General features: G+C 38.6%; 1 protein-coding gene across 7 annotated transcripts in view; it reads left to right on the top strand.

The window, feature by feature from the left end:
• The first annotated feature begins 16,669 nt into the window (after window positions 1-16,669).
• Window positions 16,670-24,745, top strand: part of LOC104593927 (uncharacterized) — a 33,972-nt gene continuing 25,896 nt past the window's right edge. The window contains exons 1-3 of one of the 7 annotated variants that reach the window (XM_019197163.2): window positions 16,672-16,839; window positions 17,015-17,205; window positions 17,635-17,714. The gene's annotated coding sequence lies outside the window, so the exon portion shown is untranslated. Of the gene's footprint in view, window positions 16,861-17,014; window positions 17,206-17,634; window positions 17,715-18,284; window positions 18,308-24,745 lie in introns of those variants that run through there. The other 6 variants (XM_010254023.3, XM_010254022.3, XM_010254024.3 and 3 more) reach the window with 6 other exon arrangements.

Genomic DNA, 24,745 nt, shown 5'->3' with positions numbered 1-24,745 from the left:
TAATTGTGACAACATGGATTGACTCATTTGGCCCAAATGATTTAATTTCATACCACCACCAGATGAAAATACTATTTTTTCTAGGAAGATTTTAAAAGTATAAGTTTTTTATGTTATTGAAATTATTAATTTATTATGAATGGATTTAATTATAGAATTTAATGATGAGAAGAAACAAAAAAAACCTTAAATATATGATTCAGTGAAGGTGAATGCAAATTAATACTTTAAATGTTGGATTTAATGTGAGAGAATTGAATGCATTGAATATCTTACAATTACCTCTTTTCAACTATTTAATATCAATAATTAATTACCCTATTTGCCCTCATTTTTTATCAATAAATTTAAACATAGAGGGGTAAATTTTGTCCTCAAAAAATTCTAGAAATATTCTTGGAGGCTTTTTGTAGTTTTTAAAGTAGTATAGATGTATGTATGTATGTATGTATGTATGTATGTATGTCAATTTTTGAGAATGGACATTAGCCATAAAGTATATATGTCCCATAACCACTACCCAACCTCAAGATTCCCTACAAAGAGTGCCTCACAGCATCCCCACCCCACCCATGTTTTGCGAACATCTCTCCATGATCATTACACGAGATGTTCCCAACGCATGGTGAGATGTGCACATGGAGCATCAATTTGGTCTGCTCAATCTCTCACTTGCATTTATTGTTGACATGGAGCAAAATGATTAGTTCCATGGCCCATAAAACTCTTATTAAGTTCAGCCAATCCAACCTCTCAATTTCCAACGTCACCAATAAGTCCAATAGTTAGAGTTACAAGGTGTTATTAACAGGGGTGATGGAGCCATGGCCCCCCTATGCCTTCAAAATTCCCACAAAACCCATTTAAATTTCACTTATATTTTGACCCCTTTACCCATATTTCTTAGCTTTTAGTACCCCCTATCCATGTTTTCTAGGTTTTGGCCCCCCTCTAGCTCCACCCCTCGTTATTAAAAGTTTTAAGTAGTATCTACTGTATGGATACTTTGAACATTTTTCTTGTACCCCAAAATGTATAACCATTATTGATCAGTGCTCATTATAGCATTATCTTGTATATAAATGCTTAAACCTAAACAAATTCAGTATGACTACTTGAAAAGGAGGATACAATGGGATACAATGGGAGGATACAATGCTTAAACCTCCCTCCCATTTGGGAGTATTCAAATCAAAATTTTTTCTTTTTTTTGATAGATAACAGAAAACTTTTATTAATAGAAAGATTGAAAAGGAGGATACAATGGGAGGGAGGCGTAAAATCTCTTAACCCTCCCTAAAAGTGTACTTCATATTACAATAAAAGTGTACTTCATATTACAAAGCTGGACAGAAAAGAAAAGCTCTTCCCACTCCTTGCTTAGCCAAAGAATCTGCCAGGAATTAGCACACCTTTTAGTCCATTGAAACTGAACTTCCATATTTTTAGTCAAATATTTAATTTTCTTTTTCTCATTTAAGTATTTCCACAAACTGAAGTTTTCCTTTTGCAGCCACCTAATAACTAGTATTTTGATATTCAGCTACCGTGCTATTTTAATTCCTTCCAACACTTCCAATATTTCAGCCCTCAGAGAATCCCCCCAACCAATAGGCCCCGAATACATTGCAATAATCTGACCTTCTTCACCCCTGATGGCTCCACCTAAACCTGAAGGACCCGGGTTTCCTTCGCTGCTTCCTTCAAAGTTCAACTTAGTGTAGCCCAAGGGAATATTCAAATCAAAGTTAGGATTTTGAGTTAACCATAATCAAATGATTGAAAGCCCCTAAGCTCAATTACCAATTAGGATCATCGGATGGGGTATGGCTATATATGACAATATACCTACCTATAAATTAACAAATTGTTCATTAAAATTGTATATCAATTTCTCAACTCTAAACCTCAAATCTACTATAAATTCAATACATGAAAAATCACTACAAATTTATAAATTGACATATAAAATTTTCTTTTTCTACAAATTCTTGGGAAAAATTGATATATCTATTTATAAGAGATTAAGAGGAAATGATTGAAACATCCAAATTCCTAAGAGAAAAATCATATGTAGGTATAAAATTTGCAATTTTTTCGTAATAAAATAATTATTTGTATTTATGTTTATTTTTGAATATTACAAAAAAAAAACAAATTTTAATTTATCTATGGACATGGTAGGTCATCTATAGATCCGCATTGTAGCTAGCTATATTCTATTACATAATGTAAAATCATATCAATTTTCCATTTTTATGTTAATTTTTTTCAAAATTTCACAAAATTTATACTAGGGGTAACAGATAAAGTTTCTGAATGACTTATTACTTGAGTAGTAAAGCATCCATTAAGAGGCCACAACTAATGCTCATGACTTCACTACTTGAATGATTCAATGATCATACACGTCAGATTGCTTATGGTATCCCATTTAAGTTTTGGGTCTAACTATATACTAGTAAAAGTGTTAGACAGTGTATACCCTTAGCTCCAATTAGCATGATGTACATTATGACATTTATTGTAAATGAATAAAGTACATATTTGATTCATGTTATTGTGGTATATTTCTGTGTAATAACCTTAAATTAGACACATATGAGACTCATGTTAGTTTAGAATCTTCATAGCCATTGGATAGATATGGGGAGATTTATCCTGCCAAGGCTGATACTGATGTACCACCAAGTTGGTTGAGGTGGTTTGTCTCAACTAACAGGGTGAGACCTGAGATACATGCAGTGTGGGTTTTCTTGAAACCTTAAATCGGACCAAATTCCAGTATTGCCTTGGACCTTGAAGATAGATGGGCAAAACTGGAATGTTACACCTAACCCCTAGATATGTTGTGACAATCTGGGTATGTTGTGACAATCTGAGAATTCACCTGAATGGATAATCATAGTAACAGGATCAGCCCCTTTGTCAGACAAAGTGAATAATTGGGGATGCACTCTCTCTAATGGAAACCTAAACTATCGGTAGTTGATTTCAAAAGTTAAAATTTGTTTTTGCAAAATATATATAGAGAGATATACATATATATTATGATTTCAAAATGTTTGCAAAAGGTTTTAATTCCCAGGATCCATGTGAGTAGAGAGTGAAACACTGTACCTTGCAGTCGATGGAGAGGTCCTCTCTTGTCGGGTAGTCTTTGATCATTATGGACTGAGAGGTTAAGTGTAAGACCATTGAGGGTTATACCTGATGGGATAATCTTGCATCTGCACACAGTCCTTGGGCCTTCATAAGATGGCTAGACCCAATGACCATTTAGTGTAAATGTTGGGCCCATTAAGAGCCCATGCTGATGGACTCAAGGGTTCACTGTATTCAGCAGTGAATTTGGCTAGGCTTTGTAACAAAAGCTAGGTTGAACCCATGTGGCTGATGTGTAGATCGATGATAGGGTCCCATGCCATACAAAGATAGCCAAGCTAGCCAGCATTATAAGGAAGTGAGCCTGAAAGCTTAATGGGCCTAAAACCCATTTTGAATTGGGCTAATTGGATTAATTAAATAGGGGTGAATCTGGGTATGGATCAGAAGATAAGGATAAGAGTTATACTCTTATCCACTTAAAGAGTCTAGGTCCAAATAGAGATTTGGATCAAGGAACTCCTAATTTGATTAGGAATAGTTTATCTTTATCTGTAGATGAGATAAGGGATTATCCTTATCATTTAAAGAGTTCAGATCCAAATAAAGATTTGGATCAAGAGACTCCTAATCAGATTAGGAGGTCATCTCTTTAAGACTATAAATAGAGAGTAGGGCGGACCTGAAAAAGACACACATACAACACAGAAGACAACTCAGTTTGACTGATTTTTGCCTTCAGTTTTTTTTCTCCCTGCTTTTGCCGTCGTACCCTGTTCGATCTCCAATTCTTGGAACTGATCAAGATTTGATCTTGATATTGTTTCTTGCTAGAAGAAATAATTCTAAAGTTGTGCTCACTACCCCATTCGATTCTTGCTGAAAAATCAAAGGTTCTTGGTGAAGAACCACCTGCTGATCTTGCATCATCCTAAGCTGCGTCATCTTTAGTGGAGGGAAGATATGGTACAATCTTTGGGTGTGAACACCTACGCTGGGAGGAGCTTTTTGCGTGGACTCCATATCAGGTATATCCCTTCCTAATCTTGGTTTTAGGTTTGGTCCACTTTGGTTACAAGAACGAACCTTGAAAATGCAGTTTTCTAAATTGGGAATGCGATTCCTAAATGGGAGTAAAGAATTTTTTAAAAATTTCACCCAACCTTCCTGCGAGGTTCGGCCATCCATATGATGGAAGTCCCATCCCTTCAAAAAGTGTACGCATGTTGTACGTGGCAATATCAAATGATGATGATGATAATAGTTAGCAACCAAATGACCTTATTGGTTGAACCATTAACCCATTCAACCAGGAAAATGTTACTAACAATAATTCTTATTTTTCAAACATATTTTTGTTTAGTATGAAGAATATATAATATTAATGCATGTTCAAATTTTTCTATAAAATTTATAAAAAAATTTATATTTATATTTTTTACTATTTAATTTATGAGATCATAAAAATTACTTATTTACCAAGAGGAAATGCATATCCAATATATTGTTTGAATATTGGCTTTTAATATTGCGATCAAATCAATTATATAATATATATATATAACATATATGTTATTTATTATTTATTTATAAATATGTTATTTATATTACATTTTTGTAAACTTCTAATAAGATGAAAATAGTTGAAAAATACTTATATTTTTTGTTTTTCCTTATTTCAACTATTATATTTTCTTATCCTTTTAATAATTTATTATTTTTAAATTAAATCGGATCGTATAAGATTTGGATATCCAACATCTAGTTCAAATTCAGATTCAAATCAATATTTATGAGATCCGATCAGATCTTCAGATCGAATCGAATTCAAATATACCCTGATTCAAATCTGATCCGAATTGTTTGCATCCCTACCAAATCAATTGCCTACAATGACTTAGCTAATTAAATTATTGAACCATTTGACATGGTTAGTGGGGTCATGTGTTAGACATTAATGCTCTTTATTTTTTATCATAATTTTTATCCAATCTTTATCATCAATGAAAATAATTCTCATTAATCACACTTTTTTATATGATGAATATATAATATTATAGAATGTACCCAAAATTATCAAAAAATTTTTACATATTTTATAATTTTATGTATTTTATTATTTAATAATAACATCATGTGTTGATCCATTTGACATGGATAGTTGAACCACTAACCCACCACTTGGATGGAAAAACCATTTTTCTTTTTTGGTTGATTTTAAATCATGTATTACTTTCATTATCAATAAATGTAAATTCTTATTTTTGCACATGGCATTTATGTATGTATGTATGTATGTATGTATGTATGTGATGTAGGCACATTCGGCTAGCCTGTACAAGAATGACGCATGTCGAATGGAGGACGCCCGCATAGGCTTACCATGAGGGCGCTCAGGGTTACATGACGCGGACCAGGCGGACCCAGTCACAAGGCGCCATGCAACTCTGGCGGAACATCTCGTCAGGCCCTCATACGGCTCGCATCTGGACCATCCGAGCCTAATTACCCCCTGGCAACTCCAGCAATAAATGCAAGGCACCCCCCACAAGGTAAGGGATTCGAAAAGAAAAATAACCTTTGTAATCTCTAGTGCTCTCTCCTCTAAGGACTTAGCGCTCCTTGAGACCTCGTTTGGACCCTTTGATTCCAGACTCATCACTCCTTGCGCACATACTAACTTGATTGTCGAAGTCCTCGCCTCGGGTAATCACACGAGGCCTCTGACACCTTCTCTCTTGCAGATTCACCATGGTGCGAATGACCTCTCGTTCTCCCTCAGACACCCTTCTCAGTACTAGCCCTCGGCTTCTACAGCATCCGAAGGAACAATTTGACTCAGCCTCCATTCCTTGGCCTTGGCTCATCTCCTTCGGGCCCTTAAAGCCTTTGGCCCTCTTTCGAATCTTGGAAGTGAAATTACTTTGTTGCCCTCGACCAAACCAAGCATCAACAATTGGCGTCGTCTGTGGAAAAAGTTGCTAAGACAATCCCCTAAAACTCGACACACTCAAAATCTCCTAAGCTTTGATCACCATGGTACATAAAGCCAGAAAAACTCAAAACCTGGTTACCAATGAACAGTTCCAGGTGGTCCTCAACCTTTTGGAATACCTCACATAGCGTGTGGAGCGTTAGACCACCAAGGCTGGCACAAACAAGATGAGTTGCCAGCCCTCGGCTAATAGAGCCCTCAAAGTCTGGCAACAGCTGACCCACCAACCCACCACCGAGAAACATAAGGCCACCTAGCCGAAAGGAGGAAGAACCTGTGTGGTTTGAAGATAGCCACCATCCCTCCGAGCAGCATCACCGCCGTCGAAGAGAAAATCCCCGGGACGAAAGCGGGCACTCAAGGGCCGAGAGCCAATGCAGCGCCTCTCCCCCACACGTCTCAAATCTCCGCGACGTCCTAAATGATTACCACGCCCGAAGGGAGGCACGCGGTCCGACCTCCGAGTACTCCAAAGTCTGAGCTAACTGCCACGCATGCGCTCCAGCCGACCCTTGGATCGCCAAGTTGCAAGCCGAGCTCGGAGCCATTAGGGACGAGCTCTGCCAAGTACAAGAGAGTCGAGTTGACGCCTCGGCCGAGCAAGACAATTTGACGGGAAGGATAGACGCCTTCACCCAGGAGATCATCTCCGAGCCTCTCCCTCAACACTTCAAGGCCCCCGCGCTGGAGATGTACAATGGGAACTCAAACCCCGACGACCACCTAGAAAGTTTAAGAGCGCTCATGATACTTCATAGGTATTCTGATGCCTTGATGTGCCGAACATTCCAAGCCACCTTCAAGGGGACCGCCCGTCGATGGTTCTCCAGCCTCCCACCTCGGTCATTCGGCTTGTGGGAGCAATTCGCCAACATTCTCCTTTCTCGCTTCATCAACAGCAGACGATGCCAGAAGAGCATGGTCTCGCTGATGTCCATCAAGCAGAAGCAGGGCGAGAGTCTACAGCCTTATATCGATCACTTCAAGAAGGAGGAGCTCAAAGTCCGAGATCTTGACCCCTTGGTCTCCATGGACACCGCTATCAGCGGGCTCCTCCCCAGCTCGGCCTTAAAGTGCTCAGTAGCCAAGACCCCACTGAAGTCGAAGTTGGAGTTCCTCAAAAAGGCCAGAAGTACATCACGACCAAGGAGGCTTCGGCCATGGACAATCAGGAAAGAGAGACCGAGCGTCACAATGGGGCCCTTGAGAAGAAGAGGAAGAGCGGAGACCACCGCAATAACAACAACAACAGCAAGGACAACAAAAAGCTACTGGCTTCAGCCCTGGCTTACAACCAATACACGTCATTGAACTTCACCCGAACTTAGATCCTGATGCAGATCAGGGAGGAGAAGTTCATGAAGTGGCCCGAGAAGATGAAGAGGAACCCTAGGGGGGACCCAAAGAAGTACTACAAGTACCACCACGGCACCGGCCACGACACCAATGACTGTTATGATCTCAAGAACAAGATAGAGTCCCTCATCCACCATGGCCACCTCAAGCAGTGCGACGGGGGCGAGGCGGGCACCTTGTCCTCTCAGTAGCAGTAGCACTAGTAGATAATCGGCGTCATCAACATCATCACCAAGGAAACGGCCTCTAGTGGAGACTCGGCCTCAACCCACAAGGTCTACGCTAGGCAGCTAAACATCCAAGGGCCTGCCCCCAAGAAGTCGAAGCAGTAAGAGACACTCTCCTTTACGGACGAGGACTTGAAGGGGGTTACAGTCCCCCATGACAATGCTTTGGTGGTCTTAGCCATCATTGCAAACTTTGTAGTCAAGAGGATCCTCGTCAACAATGGTTCATCAGCCGACATCCTCTTCTACAAAGCTTTTGAGAAGATGAAGATAGCGCCCAAGCACCTTCAGCCAGCTGACGTCCCACTAGTCGGCTCCTCCGGTAATGTTGTGTTAGACAGTTGTATGCCCTTAGCTCCAATCAGATTGATGTACATTATGACATTTATTGTAAATGAATAAAGTACATATTTGATTCATGTTCTTGTGGTGTGTTTCTGTGTAATACCCTTAAATTGGACACTTATGAGACTTGTGTTAGTTTAGAATGTTCACAACTGTTGGATAAGTCTGGGGAGATTTATCCTGCCAAGGCTGACACTGGTGTGCTGCCAAATGTTGGAGTGGCCTGTTTCAGCCACCAGGGTGAGGCCCAAGGCACATGCAGTGTAGGTTTACTTGAAACCCTGAACCAGACCAGATTTACAGTATTGCCCTGGACCTTGGAAATTGATGGACAAAACTGGAAAGTTACACTTGACCCCTAGACTCGATTATGATACTGCACTAGGTGTCGGATTGGGCTGTCTTTGATATGCCAATCAGTAAGATCCTTAGAGGGGGTCAAAACCTGGGTATGTTGGGATAGTCTGAGAATTCATCTGAGTGGGTGATCATAGTGACAGGATCAACCCATTTGTCGGACAAAGGTAATGATCAGGGATGCACTCTCTCTGATGGAAACCAAGACTGCTGGCAGCCGACTTCAATCGTTGAAATTTGTTTTGCAAAATATATATATATATACGGATATATATATATATATTATGGTTTCAAATTGTTTGCAAAAGGTTTTAATTCCCGGGATCCATGTGAGCAGAGAGTGCAGTACTGTTCCTTGCAGCCGAGGGAGATGTCCTCTCTTGTCGGGCAATGTTTGATCATTATGGGCTGAGAGGTTAAGTGTAAGACCATTGAGGGTAATACCTGATGGGCTAATCTTGCATCTGCCCACAGCCCCTGGGTGTTACAAGGTGACTTGGCCCAGGGACCACTTAGTGTAAGTGTTGGGCCCATAGAGTCCATGTGATGGGCTCAAGGGGTTCACTGGGCTTTCTAGTGAATTCGGCTAAGCCTTGTAACAAAGGCTGGGCCAAACCCTTGTGGCTGATGTGTAGATCAATGCTTGGGTCCCACGCCATACAAGGAAGCCCAACTAGGCAACAGTTTGGAAGGCTAAGTGAGCGCATATACATATTGGGCCTAAAGCCCATTTCGAACTAGGCTGATTTGATCAATTAAACTAAGGGGCAGATCCAAGATTAGATTAGTAGATAGGATAGGGTCTTAACCCTATCCACTCAGAGAGTCTAAATCTAAATGAGATTTAGATCTGTAAACCTCCTAATAAGATTAGGAGAGGGCTGATCTAATCTGCAAATAAGATAAGGGTCTATCCTTATCTCTTAAAGGGAATTCATATCCAAATATGATTTGGATCAGTAACTCATAATGGGATTAGGAGCTGATCCCTTTAAGGTTATAAAAGAAGGAAGGGGTGGCAGCTTATTAAAAGATCACATTCTCATTTTTAGAGCAAGAGATACAGAAGAGAGAACATAGCACCATTGCGCTCTTTTCTCCTTGCCGCCTCCTTCCTGCCGCCGCCATAACTGCCAGTTCAATCTCCTCTTTCAAGCAGGAACGATCAAGATTGGATCTTGATATCAGCATTTGGAGAAAGGCTGATCTAAAGTTGTGCTCGTAGCCTCCAGCGAATTCTTGTGAAGAGTTTGGTTCGTTGGACGAACACTATAGATTCTGCTCCATCTTACATTGTGCCATCTTCAGTGGGAGCAGTTTTTGGTTCCTTCCTTGGGCGTGAACACCTCCATTGGGAGATATTGTTTCTCCACATCAGGTATATCCCTCACCTGCTTCTAGTTTCAGATCTGGTTCGGTTTATGGTTCAAGATTGATCATTGAAAATGCAGATTTTCTAAAACAGGGAATGTGATTCCCAGATGAGGGGAGAGAAAATTTTTGAAATTTCGCCCAACCTACCTGTAGGGTTCGGCCATCCATATGATGGATCTCTCATCCCTTCATGTTGTCAGACCAGAGGGCAAAATCACCCTACCCGTCATGGTAGGGACCAAACCTCGGCAAGTGACGATAATGATAGAGTTCCTGGTCGAGAAGATTTGCTCACCCTACTATGAAATCATGGGTAGACCAACCCTTCATGTACTTCGGGCAGCCATGTCCTTGTACCACATCGCCCTCAAATTCCCTACTGAGCAACCGTAATCATTCATGGGACCAGCATGCCACCCGCCAATGCTATGTGGCAACACTTAAGGGCAAGAATAAGGAAGTGTTGCCACTAGAGGGCCTTGACCTTTGGGAGGAACCAACGAGTCGAGGACCTCATTTTGGTTCCCCTAGGCGAGGATGAGCTCAAGAAAACAGTTCGCGTCAGTTCCAACCTTCCCCCGAAGAGCCTATCCGAACTGGTAAGTTTCCTCAAAACTAATGTCGATGTCTTTGCTTGGTCCGCCACTGACATGCCCGGAGTTGACCATTAGTTCATCATTCATAGGCTAAGCGTGGACCCGAGCTCTAGGCCACTTCGACAGAAGAAGAGGAACTTTGCATCGGAACGTTGGAAGGCCATAGGAGAGGAAATTGGCAAGCTACTCAACGTCGGCTTCATCCGAGATGTACACTACCCTAACTGGTTGTCAAATGTGGTTTTGGTAAAGAAAGTTAATGGGAAATGGCGGATTTGTATTAACTTCATAGACCTTAACCGAGCCTGCCCTAAGGATAGTTTTCCTTTGCCGAAGATAGACCACCTCGTCGACGCCACAGCAGGGTACGAACTACTTAGTTTCATGGATGCTTTCTCCGGATACAATCAAATAAAGATGCACCCAAACGATGAGGAGAAGACCTCGTTCATCACCGAGCATGGCACTTACTGCAACAAAGTGATGCCCTTCAGCCTTAAGAATGTAGGGGCCACCTACCAACACCTTGTCAACAAGGTGTTCAAAAATCAGATGGGAAGGAACATCGAAGGCTACGTGAATGATATGGTAGTGAAGAGCCTGAAAGCCAAGGCGCACACCTCGGACATAGCCAAGACCTTCGACACCTTGCGAAGGTTCAACATGAAGCTCAACCCTAGCAAGTGTGCCTTCGGTGTCAGCTCGGGTAAGTTTTTGGGCTTCATCATTACTCAAAAAGGCATTGAGGCCAACCCTGAGAAGATACAGGCCATACTAGACATGGCACCCCCTCGGTCGGTGAAGGAGACTCAGAGGCTCACTGGCTGAATAACAACCTTTAACCGCTTCATGTCGAAGTCGGCCGACCGCTGTCTACCCTTCTTCCGTGCCATCAAAAAGTTAAAAAATTTTCAGCGGATGGAGGAATGTCAGTGTGCCTTTGACGAGCTCAAGACCTACCTCACCTCGCCTCCCCTCCTCATTCAATCAGCTGTAGGAGAAACTTTATATCTATATCTCTCGGCTAGGGACATGACAGTCAGTTCAGTTTTGATAAAGGAAGATGGCACGCAAAAGACGATTTATTACATCAGCAAAGTCCTCTGCGACGCTAAAACCAGGTATCCCGAGATAAAAAAAAAAACTTGCCTTCGCCTTCATGGTCTCAGATAGAAAGCTCAGGTCATATTTTCAAGCTCACACCATAGCGGTCCTGATAAACCAACCCTTTAGGGTTATCCTCGCCAAGCCTGAGACCTCGGGATGCTAGACCAAGTGGGTCATTGAGCTCTCTAAGTTTGACATTCAGTACAATCCAAGACCTGCCATCAAAGCACAAGCCCTAGCAGACTTCATAGCAGAATACACCTTCAGCTGAGCCCCCGAAGATGCTGTAGGGAACTGCCCGACCGAGGAAGCTCACCCTAGATAGGAATTAGAGATAATTTGGAGATAAAAACTCTAGTAAATTAGAGATAAGTTAGGAGATAAATAGGAATTGGAGATTATTTAGGAAAAAGTGGGAGAGGTAGTTTAAGATAAATTTTAGGAGAAGAGATTGTTGGGGAAGGAATGCATCTCATTGGTTCTTTAAAAAATGATATGGAATAAAAAAATAAAAAAAAAGAGAAAATTTCTTGACTGCTTTATTTTAATATATATGTATATATATAGATGAGCCACTTTGAAGTTTGAAGAAGTTACTAAAATAACTAGGTTAGGTGAAAAGGCGAAAAGCTACGAGGGGTGGTCCCACCATTCCTATCTTGCAATTTGCTGATGACTACATCATTTTCTCAAAGACCTGAATTAATGCATGTCTAAAAATAAAAGAAATTTTGGATAAGTTTGCTTTGGCTTTTGGGCAGGCTCCAAATTTTGTTAAATCAACCATACATTTTCCTAAGAATATTCCTCATAGGTGCCAAAAATATTTGTCTAGAATTCTAAAAATTCCTCTTGAGAGTAAAAGTATAAAATATCTTGGGGCCCCTATCTTAAATGGTAGAGTGTCAAAGGATCTTTTTAAACCTCTTTTGAATCGAGAAGAACACTCTTTTTGCCGGGGAAACTCACCCTTGTGAGTTCAGTTTCGAGCATGATTCCCTAGTTTGTAATGAAATCCTTTAGAATCCCAAATAATGTTATTGATTATATTGACAAGGTGTAAAGGGATTTTATCTTGTCAAAATCTAATGGAAGGAAGCCTATCCATCTTTTAAATTGGAATGGAGTTTGTACCCCTAAGGCTTGGGGTGGTTTTGGGGTTAAAAAATCTCAAATGGATGAATAAGGCCTATTTAGCCAAGCTCGGTTGGAAAATTTTAACTGAGAAGGATAACTTATGGGTTAAAGTGATGGTTAGTAAATATCTTAAGAACAAGAATTTGTGGGATTCCAACCCAAGGAAGGGTATTTCTTGGGCTTGGAGAGGCATTCTCTCTACCCATGACCTTATTAAAAGAGGGATGGGTTAGAATATGGGTAACAGTGAAAACATAAATTTGTGGAATGATACTTGGGTTAGTAACTCGCTCGCCTTCTTGATGAGGCCGTCCATGAGAATGTTGTTAATTGGGATCTTTGTGTTTCAAATGTGATTGATAAGGAAAGGAATATTTGGAAAGAATATTTGATCTCAACCTTGATCCCTGTCTCTGCTTGGCATCGTATAAAACCGATTTTAATCCCTTTAAGTAATGAAGATGATAAACTTGTGTGGAGACCTTCTTCAATTGGGAAGTTCTCAGTTACATCTGCATACAATGAAGAAAGTTATGTTATTAGGGGTAGTGGATCTATTAATAGGATTTTGAATAAAGTTTGGAGGCTTAACCTACCCCAAAAACTTAAAGTCTTCCTCTTTCTTGTGCTCAACAATAAACTGCCCTCTAAATGTAAGCTTATTTCTAGGGGAGTCAATATTGACATTACTTGTAACCACTGTGGTGAGAACGAAGATTTAGACCATATTTTCTTCACTATAGCTATGTGAAACAAGTTTGGCAGATTGTTTCTTCTAATATCCCTACTCCAAACAATGGGGATACGACCATTGTAAACTGGTGGTTAAGGCTTGAGAGCTTTTTTTTTATGATTTGGAGAAATTTGGAAAAATAGAAACAATTTTGTTTTTAATAATAAGCCTAATCCCCCCTTGATCCTCTTAAATAAGGCTCTTCACCTTTTCTATGAAGTTGGGGCTAGTTGGTCTAAGGAGGGGATGACGAGTGGGATTACAAGTTCGAAGTCCATTGTGTAGAAAGCTAGCTCCAAGAATGGGAGTGGTTAAAATTAACTTTGATGCATCATGTAATCAGTAGGGTATGTGTTTGGTGGCTTGTATTGCTCGAGATCATAGAGGGTTGGTGCTTGACTTCAAAGCATACTTCATAGGGAGTGCCTCCATTTATGTAGTTGAAGCTTGGGCCGCTTGGGAAGCACTAAACATCACCATCAACTTCAAGGATTTGTCCATTGTGATAGAGGGAGACTTGAAGCTTGTCATCGACTGCCTAAAAAAGTCTATTGATCCACCATTGAGATTAAGGAATATCATTGAAGATTGATGGAACCTGTGCTTGTTTTTGCCTGTTGGGGTCTCGTTTGTCCATTCATATCGGGAGGAAAACTAAGCTATTGATTGGCTTGTGCGAAATGTTTTGATTGGTGAGAATTTTTCTCTAAATTGTATTCCATGGGATCTAAGATTTATTTGTTCATGTGACTTGCGGGGTCGTGCTACCTTGGTCTTGTATAGCACATCTCAGCTTACAAAAAAAAAAAAAGCATAATCTGGGTTTCTAGATTTTTTTGCCAACTTTCTGAATTTTTTACCAAACATAACTCTTAGACTTTCACGTGTGAGGCCTACCTTGCAACAGAAAGCCACTGTGTGAAAGCCTTCCCAATGAGCACCAAGCATTGATCAACCCTATTTAGAATTGGATCTTAAAAGACACCATATTTAGAATTGGGAGTCGAGGGACTAGCATTTAAATTTCAATTGTAATTGTGACCAAGGTTCAAAGTATCGGAAACACCAAGTGTATCAAAAAGACAATTTTAAGAAACATATTGAGATATGCCTTGGATACGCATGTGTATCGGAGAAAAACTAAGATACACATAGATACGCTTGGAAACACTATAAATACTTTAATAAATCATAAAAATATATCAATAACACTAAATATAAGACCTCAATGAGGTGTATATACATTAAATTAGTATATTTTAATGGTTTTATGAAGACATATATTGTAGGTAATTATAATTTCATTAAAAACCCTATGCTTAACTATAATTTGTCAATTATATATCTTAAGTTTTAATGTTTTATGGGATGGGAAAACCCAACTCTCCTATCCAACCATAAAACATGCATTGGCTCAACTTCTAAGTGAAAACATAATCAATAATTATTTATTTTCAAAAATTATAAAAACTAAATAAGCATTATATAGTATATTCAAAAAATAGTTATTAAAAAGAAATTTCAATTGCTTCGTGGATATGATAGATCATCCATAGAATTATAATATATTCAGTCATTGTGATCAAATGATAAAATATAATTAATTAATTATTTATTTTTTAATTCTAAAAATAAAAAATAAAAAGTAATTATTAAATAAGAAATTTCAATTAGCCTGTGTATATGATAGATCATCCATAGGATTATAATATATTCAATTGTTGTGATCAAATGATAAAATATAATTAATTATTTTTATTTTTTAATTCTAAAAATATAAAAAATCAAAAAAATACTAAAGAATAAATTTCAATTTCTCTATGGATATGATAGATAAATACATAGATTCAAAACATATTTAGTCTTTATAGGCAGAGAAAAATTATATTTTCAAATTTTTTATTAATTTATATTTTTCCCAAATATCTTAATGAAATTTCCATAAATTTATTAATAACACAAAAAAAATTATGATTTTGAATGTAAGAAATATAGATCAACATAAATTTAATCATTCAAGAAAAAAAAAATCACAAGATATTATAAAAAATTGAAAAACTTAACCTATTTTTGCCATGTTTTTTCAAAATTTGAAAAATTTTCAAAAAAAATTAACGATTCACATTTGTTTCTTGCAAATTTTAGCAAATCTAGCACTCTAGGAATGAAGTTTGGAGTTTTAGAGTCATTTGGCGGGGGGTAGGGGGTGGGGGTGAAAGGTGGCTTATTTCAGGGAAAAGAAGCTCGTTTTTCCTCTTTATTTTTTTTTCCAGTTTTTTGCCGTATCTTTTTCGTTGATATGCTACCGATACGCCCCGATACAGGTCCGATATTCATGAAAAAAGGACGACATGCCCGATTTCCATGCGTATCCCGTATCTGTTTTCCAAAGATATGATACGATATGCCCTGTATCGAGTGTATCGTATCGAAATTTTAAACCTTGATTGTGACATGTGACTACGTGAGATAGCATGCCAAAGAAAGGGAAAATTCCACTTTAGTACCTTGAACTTTGAGGGTAGTGTCAAGTTTGATGAGGGCGGATTTGGCCCTCCAATGACATTGTGACACATGGCACCTCAGAACAACTAGATGACACCCGGAACCACTCAGGCAACAACTTGCCAAGTTGATGGTGTCCAACCTGGCGGCCTGGTCCAGGCGCTGACCTGGCACATGCGTTGACCTAGCGACCTGCGAGACGTGTCCGCCGACAAATTCGGCATGCATACCCCACGATCCTTGAAGGTTGGCCCTCGTTCCGGAAAATGGTCAACGTGCATGGCAGTTACCTCCGAGGTTCTCGGATAGTTATATATGACCTCCCGGAGATCTCGGGGGCAGTATGTGAGCAAGGCCTATATAAAGGCATGTAGCTCCACTTCAGCTTTGAGTCATCGGCCACTTGGAAGCAGACCAAAAGACGAGGTACTTAGCCAAAAAATCGATACTTAACCAAAAATTGATTCTTCAAAGTTAGTACCCGAACTTTTAAATGTGTCACTGTAGTACCTAAACTTTCAAAAAGTGTTAAGTTGGTCCCTATCATTAACTAACTTCAGTTATTTGTTGAAAATGTCAAAACTATCCTTTACAAGAAGACACTGTTCATTAGTCTAAAATCTCAAACACCTTTAATTGGTTTAGTCTCAGGATAGAGGACAATGAACAGTATATTCTTGTGAAGGATACTTCTGACATTTTCAACATATAACTGACGGCTAGTTAAGGGCAGGGACCAACTTGGCTGTTTTTGAAAGTAAGTATAGATAGTGCAGTGTCATGTTTGAAAGTTCGGATACTAAGTTGACACCACCCCCAACTTCACGGTAATAAAGTGGAATTTTCCAAAAAAAAAATTCCCATCCCTAACTTGACACTGCCCACAGAAGTCTACATCGTCTATTGCAACACAAGAAAAACCCAGTTATAGGGTTCTTCTCTCTTCTCTGAGAGAGGAGATGAAGTTCACAGCAGCCTTTGCAGCAGAGATTGTACTTTGAGGTTCGTTCCGCAGCTCTCTAGGTTGGATTTGCACACGTACTTTCAGTTTCTTCCTTGTGTTTTAATTCTATGTAGAAAATTTGGCGGTTTATTCTTCATCTTCATTTTCTTCTTCTTCTTCTTCTTCTTCTTCTCCTATGTGCTTCATTTCACATGTGGGTCGAATTTGGGTTAGGGTTGAGGTTATCCGATCAATAGGGTTATGGTTTAGGGCTCGAGTGTTGTTGTTTTGGCTTTCATTCTGCAAGTTTGCAAGTCCGCAAGTCTGGAACTTTCTCCACCTCCGCCTCTTCGCTGTTTGCTCCGAATACAGGGAAGCTTCGAGCATTGTGGGGGTATTTGCTCCGTCGTGCATCGAAGATTCAGGTTTCTCTCTACTCTCTTTTTCTTCCAGAGCGGGACTCGATGGCTACTACTGTCTCTGTTCTCTGCAAACAGAGCAGTCATTTCACCTCGAATTTCTAGTTTTGTTTATCGTATTTTGTTTGGGGATTCTTTTTTTTTTTTTTATTTTAATGTTTTTCTTTTCTTTAAAAGAAGAACTTTCCTTTATTATTACAACTGCTTTCCTTTTCTTTTGCTAGACGTAAGGGGGAAAATAAATCTGAAATAAGAAAAGACAAATGAACCAACAATGGTTTCGAATTATCAGCAGAAAATCATTGATTTGTCCCTACCCTTGCTTTTGAATCTGCTAAAGCATTGGTAGATCATCTAACAGTAGTTATCCCTACATTTTATTTTCTTGACCATAATATAAAAATTAAATGCATTCCTTTGTCTATATTTTTCAAGGATGACCTCGATTAATCAATGGAAAGGGCTTTTTGCCAGCAGAACCATTTGATCCTGCCTTCAAGGAAGGAGACATTCAGGTACATCTTTGATGTCTCTAAAGTTCAGTTAGTGTGATGATGAATGTTTATTCTTTAGCTTGTCAGATCTTTTTGGAGATCTTGGTCTACAAAGGAAAAATGTTTATTGTTGAGCATAGGCCAGACAGTGCAACTCTTTGTTTAAGATCTCTATCATTTCCACTCTTAAATATACAAACAATGAATTTTGTAAGAGAAAAGGTAGGATAAACAAGAAGAGGAGTAGAGGACAAAATGCCTCCAAACCAGAGGGATAGAAACTATTGGAACCCCCAAGCTCTTTCCTCATAAAGGCCTCTGTTTCATAGAGTTTGTCACTGAACTAGGTAAACATATGCTTTGGAATTACTCTAATTTAAGTTTTTTGCCATTTCTTTTGTGACTTTGGAACACTGGATTTAGGTATAAATCTCTTAAGAAGTAGAGGCTGATTTAAAGTATTTTGAAGTGGTATTGTGCAACTGATGGTGGTACTCTACTACAAGTATCTCTAGAGTCCTACTTGTTTGTGGGTCAGTTAAAGGTGTTATTGTTGATCATGCGGCCCTGTGAACGTTTTGAAATACTTGGCTGTTTCTGGACAGGGTTGAAAGGTTGGTGAGTTCCTACTATGAGTGTTTAGATGGGATAGGCTCCAGAGAAATGATATTGTTTTAGATGCTTCTTTTAACTGATATTGTTTTAGTTGTTCTTATCTCCAACATTTGTGTTTGGTGCTTTGTTTACTAATACCCTGCTTGACAGTAGTGGATTTAGATACTTTTCCTGCTCAATCTCCTGTTGAATGGAATTATATGTTTAATTGTAAAAAATCTCAGTTTGCATGGTATCACATTGATTTGAGTGGAAAAACTTTAAAGAATGGTATCTCTGTATCAGAGATGTAGTCATTCGAAGGAATGCAAGGAGTAGCTCCAATAGATGATACAATGAAAGAAAGTAGACTAAGTTTGGTCATGTGCATAGAAGACCATCAGCAGAACCTTTTAGAAGAAGTGATCTGCTGCAAATTGATAAGGCTAGAAGAAGAATTCATTTGAGTGGAAAAACTTTAAAGGATAGTATCACTATATCTGTATCAGAGATGAAGTCATTCGAAGGAATGTAAAGTGTAGCTCCAATAGATGATACAATGACAGAAAGTTGACTAAGTTTGGTCATGTGCATAGAAGACCATCAGCAGAACCTGTAAGAAGAAGTGATCTGCTGCAAATTGATATTTGGACCTGGGTTTCCTAGAATGAGAATCTATTGTCTGAAATTTTCTGCTTTTATTTGGATGATATAATTTTTTTAATTTTCTATCACAATTTCTGTGTTTTTTTTTTCTGTAAATTCTGCTTTAATTTATCTGAAATATATATTTTTAATTTTCTATCAATTTATATTTTTGTGCAATTTCTGATTTTATTTGATTAAAATATATATATTTTTAAATATTCTATAAGTTTATATGCTGATAAAAATCTATGAATTTATTTGTTTTCCTGCAATTTCTGCAATTTTTGAAAATTTCTCTTAAATTGGTCAATTTCAGTTACATGGGTTGACCGTACTTGGTTCTGTCATGTGGCAGCAAGAAGGGACAGAGTTCTGTTTTCTCTTAAATTGGATCTTTGGAATATGTAGGAACAACCCAGTTCTGCCACATGGTAGCCAGAAGGAGGGACAGAATTTTGCTCTCTTAAATTGGAATTTTTAAGTATATGGGTCGACATAACCCAATTGTCCCATTCGAAATAGAGAAAAAGAAAAAAATGTTGAGTTTGAGCAAGCAGGTCAAAGTGGGTGTGTTTGGCTGAATTGCAACCCATTAATTTGTATATGGAATGGGCTGTCAATGGATGAGTTGGTATTCAACCTGCCTATAACCCAGCCTAATCCATCATCCATTTTCCACCCCTAAAAATATGTTGGCTAAACCCATGCTTCGATTTTCCTTTTTATTTATTTTTGATAAATAAATGAACTTTTTATTAATTTGGAAATATTAGCACATACAAGCAGCCCTTGGAGAGCCACAGGCTGCGATCTCTCCACTAAAGAAGAAAACAAAAGTAATAAGTTACAGTTGTGCCCAATACAAAACTTCCCTAGCTGCCCCTTGCTTGGCTAGACAGTCTGCCATGGCATTTTCTGAACTCCCCACCCATTGTATTCTTAGGTCCATGTTTCTTGTCAGCACCTTAAACTTTTTAATTTCATTCCTGAAGCACCAAACTACTGACTTTGGGTTCTGCAACCTGCTTATTACAACCTTTGAGTCACCTTCAACTATTAGCTGGTTCACCCCTAATTGAGCTGCAAACTGTACACCTTGCAGGGCAGCAAACATTTCTGCTCTAGTAGAGTCTCCCACTCCTAGAGGAACTGAGAAGATAAGTATCACATTCCCGACTTCATTCCTCAATACCCCACCTAACCCGGAAGGACCTGGGTTTCCTAGATTGCTTCCATCAAAATTCAACTTCAAGAAGCTTGCTGGAGGTGATGACCAGCTTGTTCTCACTTTAGTCTTGGAAGAGGAACAACTTGCCACTGCTTCCCAATTCCTCCAAATGTCATTAAAGGAGAATTGGTGAAACAAGTCCAAAGATTTCAGCCAATGAATCACCCTAACCAAGGCACAGTCCTTTATCTCTCGAAGGTTCCTTTCCTTCTCCAAAAGAGTTCTAGCATTCCTTTCTTCCCTGATTGTCCATATTAATGCAGCTCTTGCACACCTCCACATGATATTACTTCTTTTCTGTTGCCAAACAAAAGTAGAGGGATAAAAAAGCAGTCTTAAATCTGCTGGCAAGTTCCAACTGCTCCCAAACAAAAAGAGAAGCCAATTCCATAACCCTGCAGTAAAGGAACAAGAAATTAACAAATGATAACAGTCCTCACTCTGAGATCTGCACAGGATGCACCAGTTGGGGGAAATACAGAGAAAAGGTCTTCTCTTTTGTAAATTATCAAGGTATTTACTTTCCCATAGTACACTTCCCAACAGAATGCCAAAATCTTAGGGGGAACGGATGCACCAAACTTCCTTAACAGGGAAGGCCTGTTGAGGGTTAGAACAGCAAAGGGATTTGAAAAAAGAAGCACAAGAGAAAGATCCTTTCGATCGAGGTATCCAAATTCTTTTTGTTTGAATAGCAAAGGTGTTCAAACAAACTTTTTTCAAAACATGGTTTCAAATGTCGCTAATGTTGCCCGACATATGTTGATGTCGAGGCTCACCGACATGAAAATGGATGGTAATATAAAAATTACATTATTTCGGTTGACATTTCCTATATTTTGGAAATGTCGACCAAATTGGTCCAAATAACAAAAAAAAAAAAGACAGTTTTTCCTATTATGTCGGTAGGATGTCGATAATGTCGACAAGATGTCGACTAATGTACATTAATAATATAATATATTAGTATATTATATTATTATAATACAGTTTATTAATATAAATTATTCCATTAATAATTTCTATTTAATATTTATTAGTTAGTATTTTTTAAAATATTTATTAAAATCAGAAAATGTTTATTAAATTTTATAATAAATCATATTCTACATTTAATATAAAAATCAGAATAAATTTATTAAATTTTATACTAAATCATAATTTATTATAGGTTTAGTATTAAAAATCATAATAAATTCATTAAGTTTTATAAGAAATCAGAATTTATCATAATCTTAATACTACAAAAAGGAGAATCAGTTTATTAAATTTATGATAAAACATAATGTATCATAACTGTAATATTTAAAAAATCAAAATAAATGTATTCCTATTTACTAGTGTGAAATAAATATATTAGAATTTATAATAAATCAATATTAAATATAAGAAAATAAAATTCAGATAACCTTGTAAAAACATCAAAAAGCATAATAAATCAGTAAATCGTCGTTTACTAATTTGTTATTGATCTTAGTTTCTTAGCTTTATGTAATGGTTGGGAATAAGATAATAGTCTAGAAATATGTATTAATGCTTCTTTTATCATTTTACAAAATATCATTGCATATTTCCACATATTTCATAATATTTCCACAATGTCTCTATTTTTTACAATATTTCCCCTCGACATTTCCGACATATGTCCTATATTTTGGTAAGCGACATTTTAAACCTTGTTTCAAAAAGGTAGAGTAAATTGACTAAGCACTCAATCTCCTCATCCCTTAAGCCTTTACAGAACCCAAAATCCCAAGGGATTTCCAATGAGGAGCAAAATTTGGAAACAACCTCTTTTTTGTATCGAGAAACTGAGAATAGGGAGGGGAAGAGATTTTTGAGGGGAACATCTCCAACCCAAATGCCCTCCCAAAAGAGGATGGAGTTGCCATCACACACATCACTCCTGATATGACTGAGGAACTGCGGAAGAATATTGTGCACTACCTTCCAAGGGGTTGCCGAAGTTGCCTGCCTTGATACACCAGCATCCCATCTATTCCCTGAGCATCCATGTATGCTTCCAATCACCTTATGCCACAACCTGACTCTCTCTAATGGCCACCTCCACAGTCACTTCACTAGTAAGGTTGTATTTTTCTGAATTAAGTTTCCTAGTCCCAAGCCCCCTTCCTCTTTACTCCAACACACCACCTCCCACTTAATTAAATGGTCTTTCCTATTTTCCCTTGGTTCCCAGAGAAAGTCTCTCATTAATTTTTCCAACTTCTTAGCTTCCCTAGTTGGGATCCTAAAGACAGAGAGATGGTAAGTTGGAAGGTTTGCAAATGTAGCTCTTATTAAGGTGATTCTTCTCCCCCTCCCCTCCAAGAGAGATGTAGTTCTTTTTCCATGAAGCCAATCTCTTATCAAACTTCTCTACAATTGGGCACTAGAACCTTCTCTCTTGAGGATTTGCTCCTAAAGGAAGCCCCAAATAGGTCAAAGGCCAAGTAGAAATAGAAGACTCTAAGCGCTCAGCAATAGTCTCCACTTCTCTTGACTCCAAATTAACCCCTGCAATGCAGCTCTTTTCAAAATTGATTTTCAAGTTGGAAATACTTTCAAAGTTTCTAATCAACACCTTTAAACTTCTCACCCTCTCAATCTTAGTCCCCTCACAAAAGATTAATATGTCATCCGCGAACTGGAGATGGGTAACTGGGGTCTCATATCTACCAACTCTCCACCCTCTAACTACACCTTCTCTATCAACCTTAGAGATTGAACGATTAAGCATATCAACAACTAAGGTGAAAGAAAAGGTGAGAGAGGGTCCCCCTACTTGATACCCCTGCTACCTGAGAAGAAATCCTTCACCACTCCATTCATTAGGATTGAATATCGACAGGAACTAACACAACCTAGGGTCCAATTACACCACTTTTCACCAAAACCACAGTTTTTAAGACTTCACTAAGGAACTTCCAGTCCACCATGTCGTAAGCCTTTTCAACATCCAACTTGCACACAAAGTCTTTCCTATCAGATTTCCACAAATCCTCCACACTTTCATTGGCAATCAATATTTGGTCAATTATTTGTCTTCCTTGTACAAAGGCCCCTTGGGTTTGGCTGACTAAGGAGGGGGTAACTTCTTTAAGCCTCAGAGATAGAACCTTAGCTAGGATTTTGTAAATGCTCGTCACCAAGCTAATTGGTTTGAAATCCTTTGGATGAATACCATCGGGTTTCTTAGGGACTAGGGCCAGAAACGTGGCATTGACACCCTTGCTCACTGTGTGATTATCTGCAAATTCCTTAAAAACCTCAACCAAATCATCCTTTAGTACTTTCCAACAGTCTTGGTAAAATGCCATAGTAAATCCATCTGGTCCAGGTGCCTTAGATCTATCCATTAGGAACACTGCGTTCTTGATTTCAGCTTCTTCAAAACTTCTTTCCAACCACCTCACTTTCTCTTCTCCCAAACATGGCCAATCCAACCCTTCCATAGACAATCTTTCATTCAAAGGCCTTTTATAAATGGACTTAAAGTGGGTCACGAAGGTTTTGGCTATTTCGTCCTGATTTGTAATCACCTCCCCTTCTACCTCTAATTTGGCCACAAAGTTTTTCCGCATTCTTCCACTTGCCAGATCATGGGAGAATCTAGTGTTTCCATCACCTTCCTTAATCCACTGGTGTCTTGATTTTTGTCTCCAACAAATTTCCTCTGTAAGTAAAACAACCTTTAAGTCCTTCTTCAATTGACTTCTTATCTCCCTATCATGTGCATTCATTATCCTTTGAGCTTCATTCTCATCCAATTCCTCAACCCGAGATATTAGACTCAATTTCTGTTCCTCAGTTTTACCAAAATGGTCCCTATTCCACTCCTTTAGCTTGGATCTTAACCTTTGTAGCTTCTTATTAAATCTTATCCCCTTCCGCTTTACCCCCCTTAACTCTTCATTCCACCATTCCTTTACTTTTCCCCCAAAATCTGGATGCGCTAACCACATGTTTTCAAATCTAGATGGTCTAGGCCCATTAACAGACGATTCCACACCTATCTTAATGGGGCAATGGTCAGAAGTGACCCTAGGCAGGGTTTTGCACACCAAGGTTCCCCAATGACCTTCCCAGGCTTTGTTGAAAAGGAATCTATCCAATTTTGAGCATAAGGGGTTTTCTTGAAAGTTAGACCAAGTGAACCTAGCTTGCAACAGAGGGATTTCCTTTAGTTTGCACTCTTCTACAAAACCATTGAACTTCCTCATGCTTGTTGTAATTGACTGAGAAGGGTTACTTGTTTCCTTAGAGAATCTTATGACATTAAAATCCCTTCCCAGGCACTAAGGACCATTCCATAAACCTTGTATAGCAGACAACTCCTCTCACAATTCATTTCTTTCTCTATAAATATTGGGGCCATAAACATTAGTTAACACTCAAATGAATCCATCCTTCACATTCTTAAATCTGATCGAGACCGAGAACCTACCTATCAGTTGTTCCACCGGTTCTACTACCTCATCCTTCCACACTCCCTGATGCTTCCCATGACGGAGCTGAAGACCAGCTTACTCCCCATGATCTTCAAAAACTTCTAACCCACCTTCCCTCCATTTCCTACAAT

Source organism: Nelumbo nucifera, chromosome 5, assembly GCF_055504915.1.
Source record: "Nelumbo nucifera cultivar China Antique chromosome 5, China Antique-T2T, whole genome shotgun sequence".
Classification (NCBI taxonomy): domain Eukaryota; kingdom Viridiplantae; phylum Streptophyta; class Magnoliopsida; order Proteales; family Nelumbonaceae; genus Nelumbo; species Nelumbo nucifera.
The sequence above is the reverse complement of the archived record's forward strand: the minus strand, read 5'-3'. Positions and strand labels throughout refer to the sequence as shown.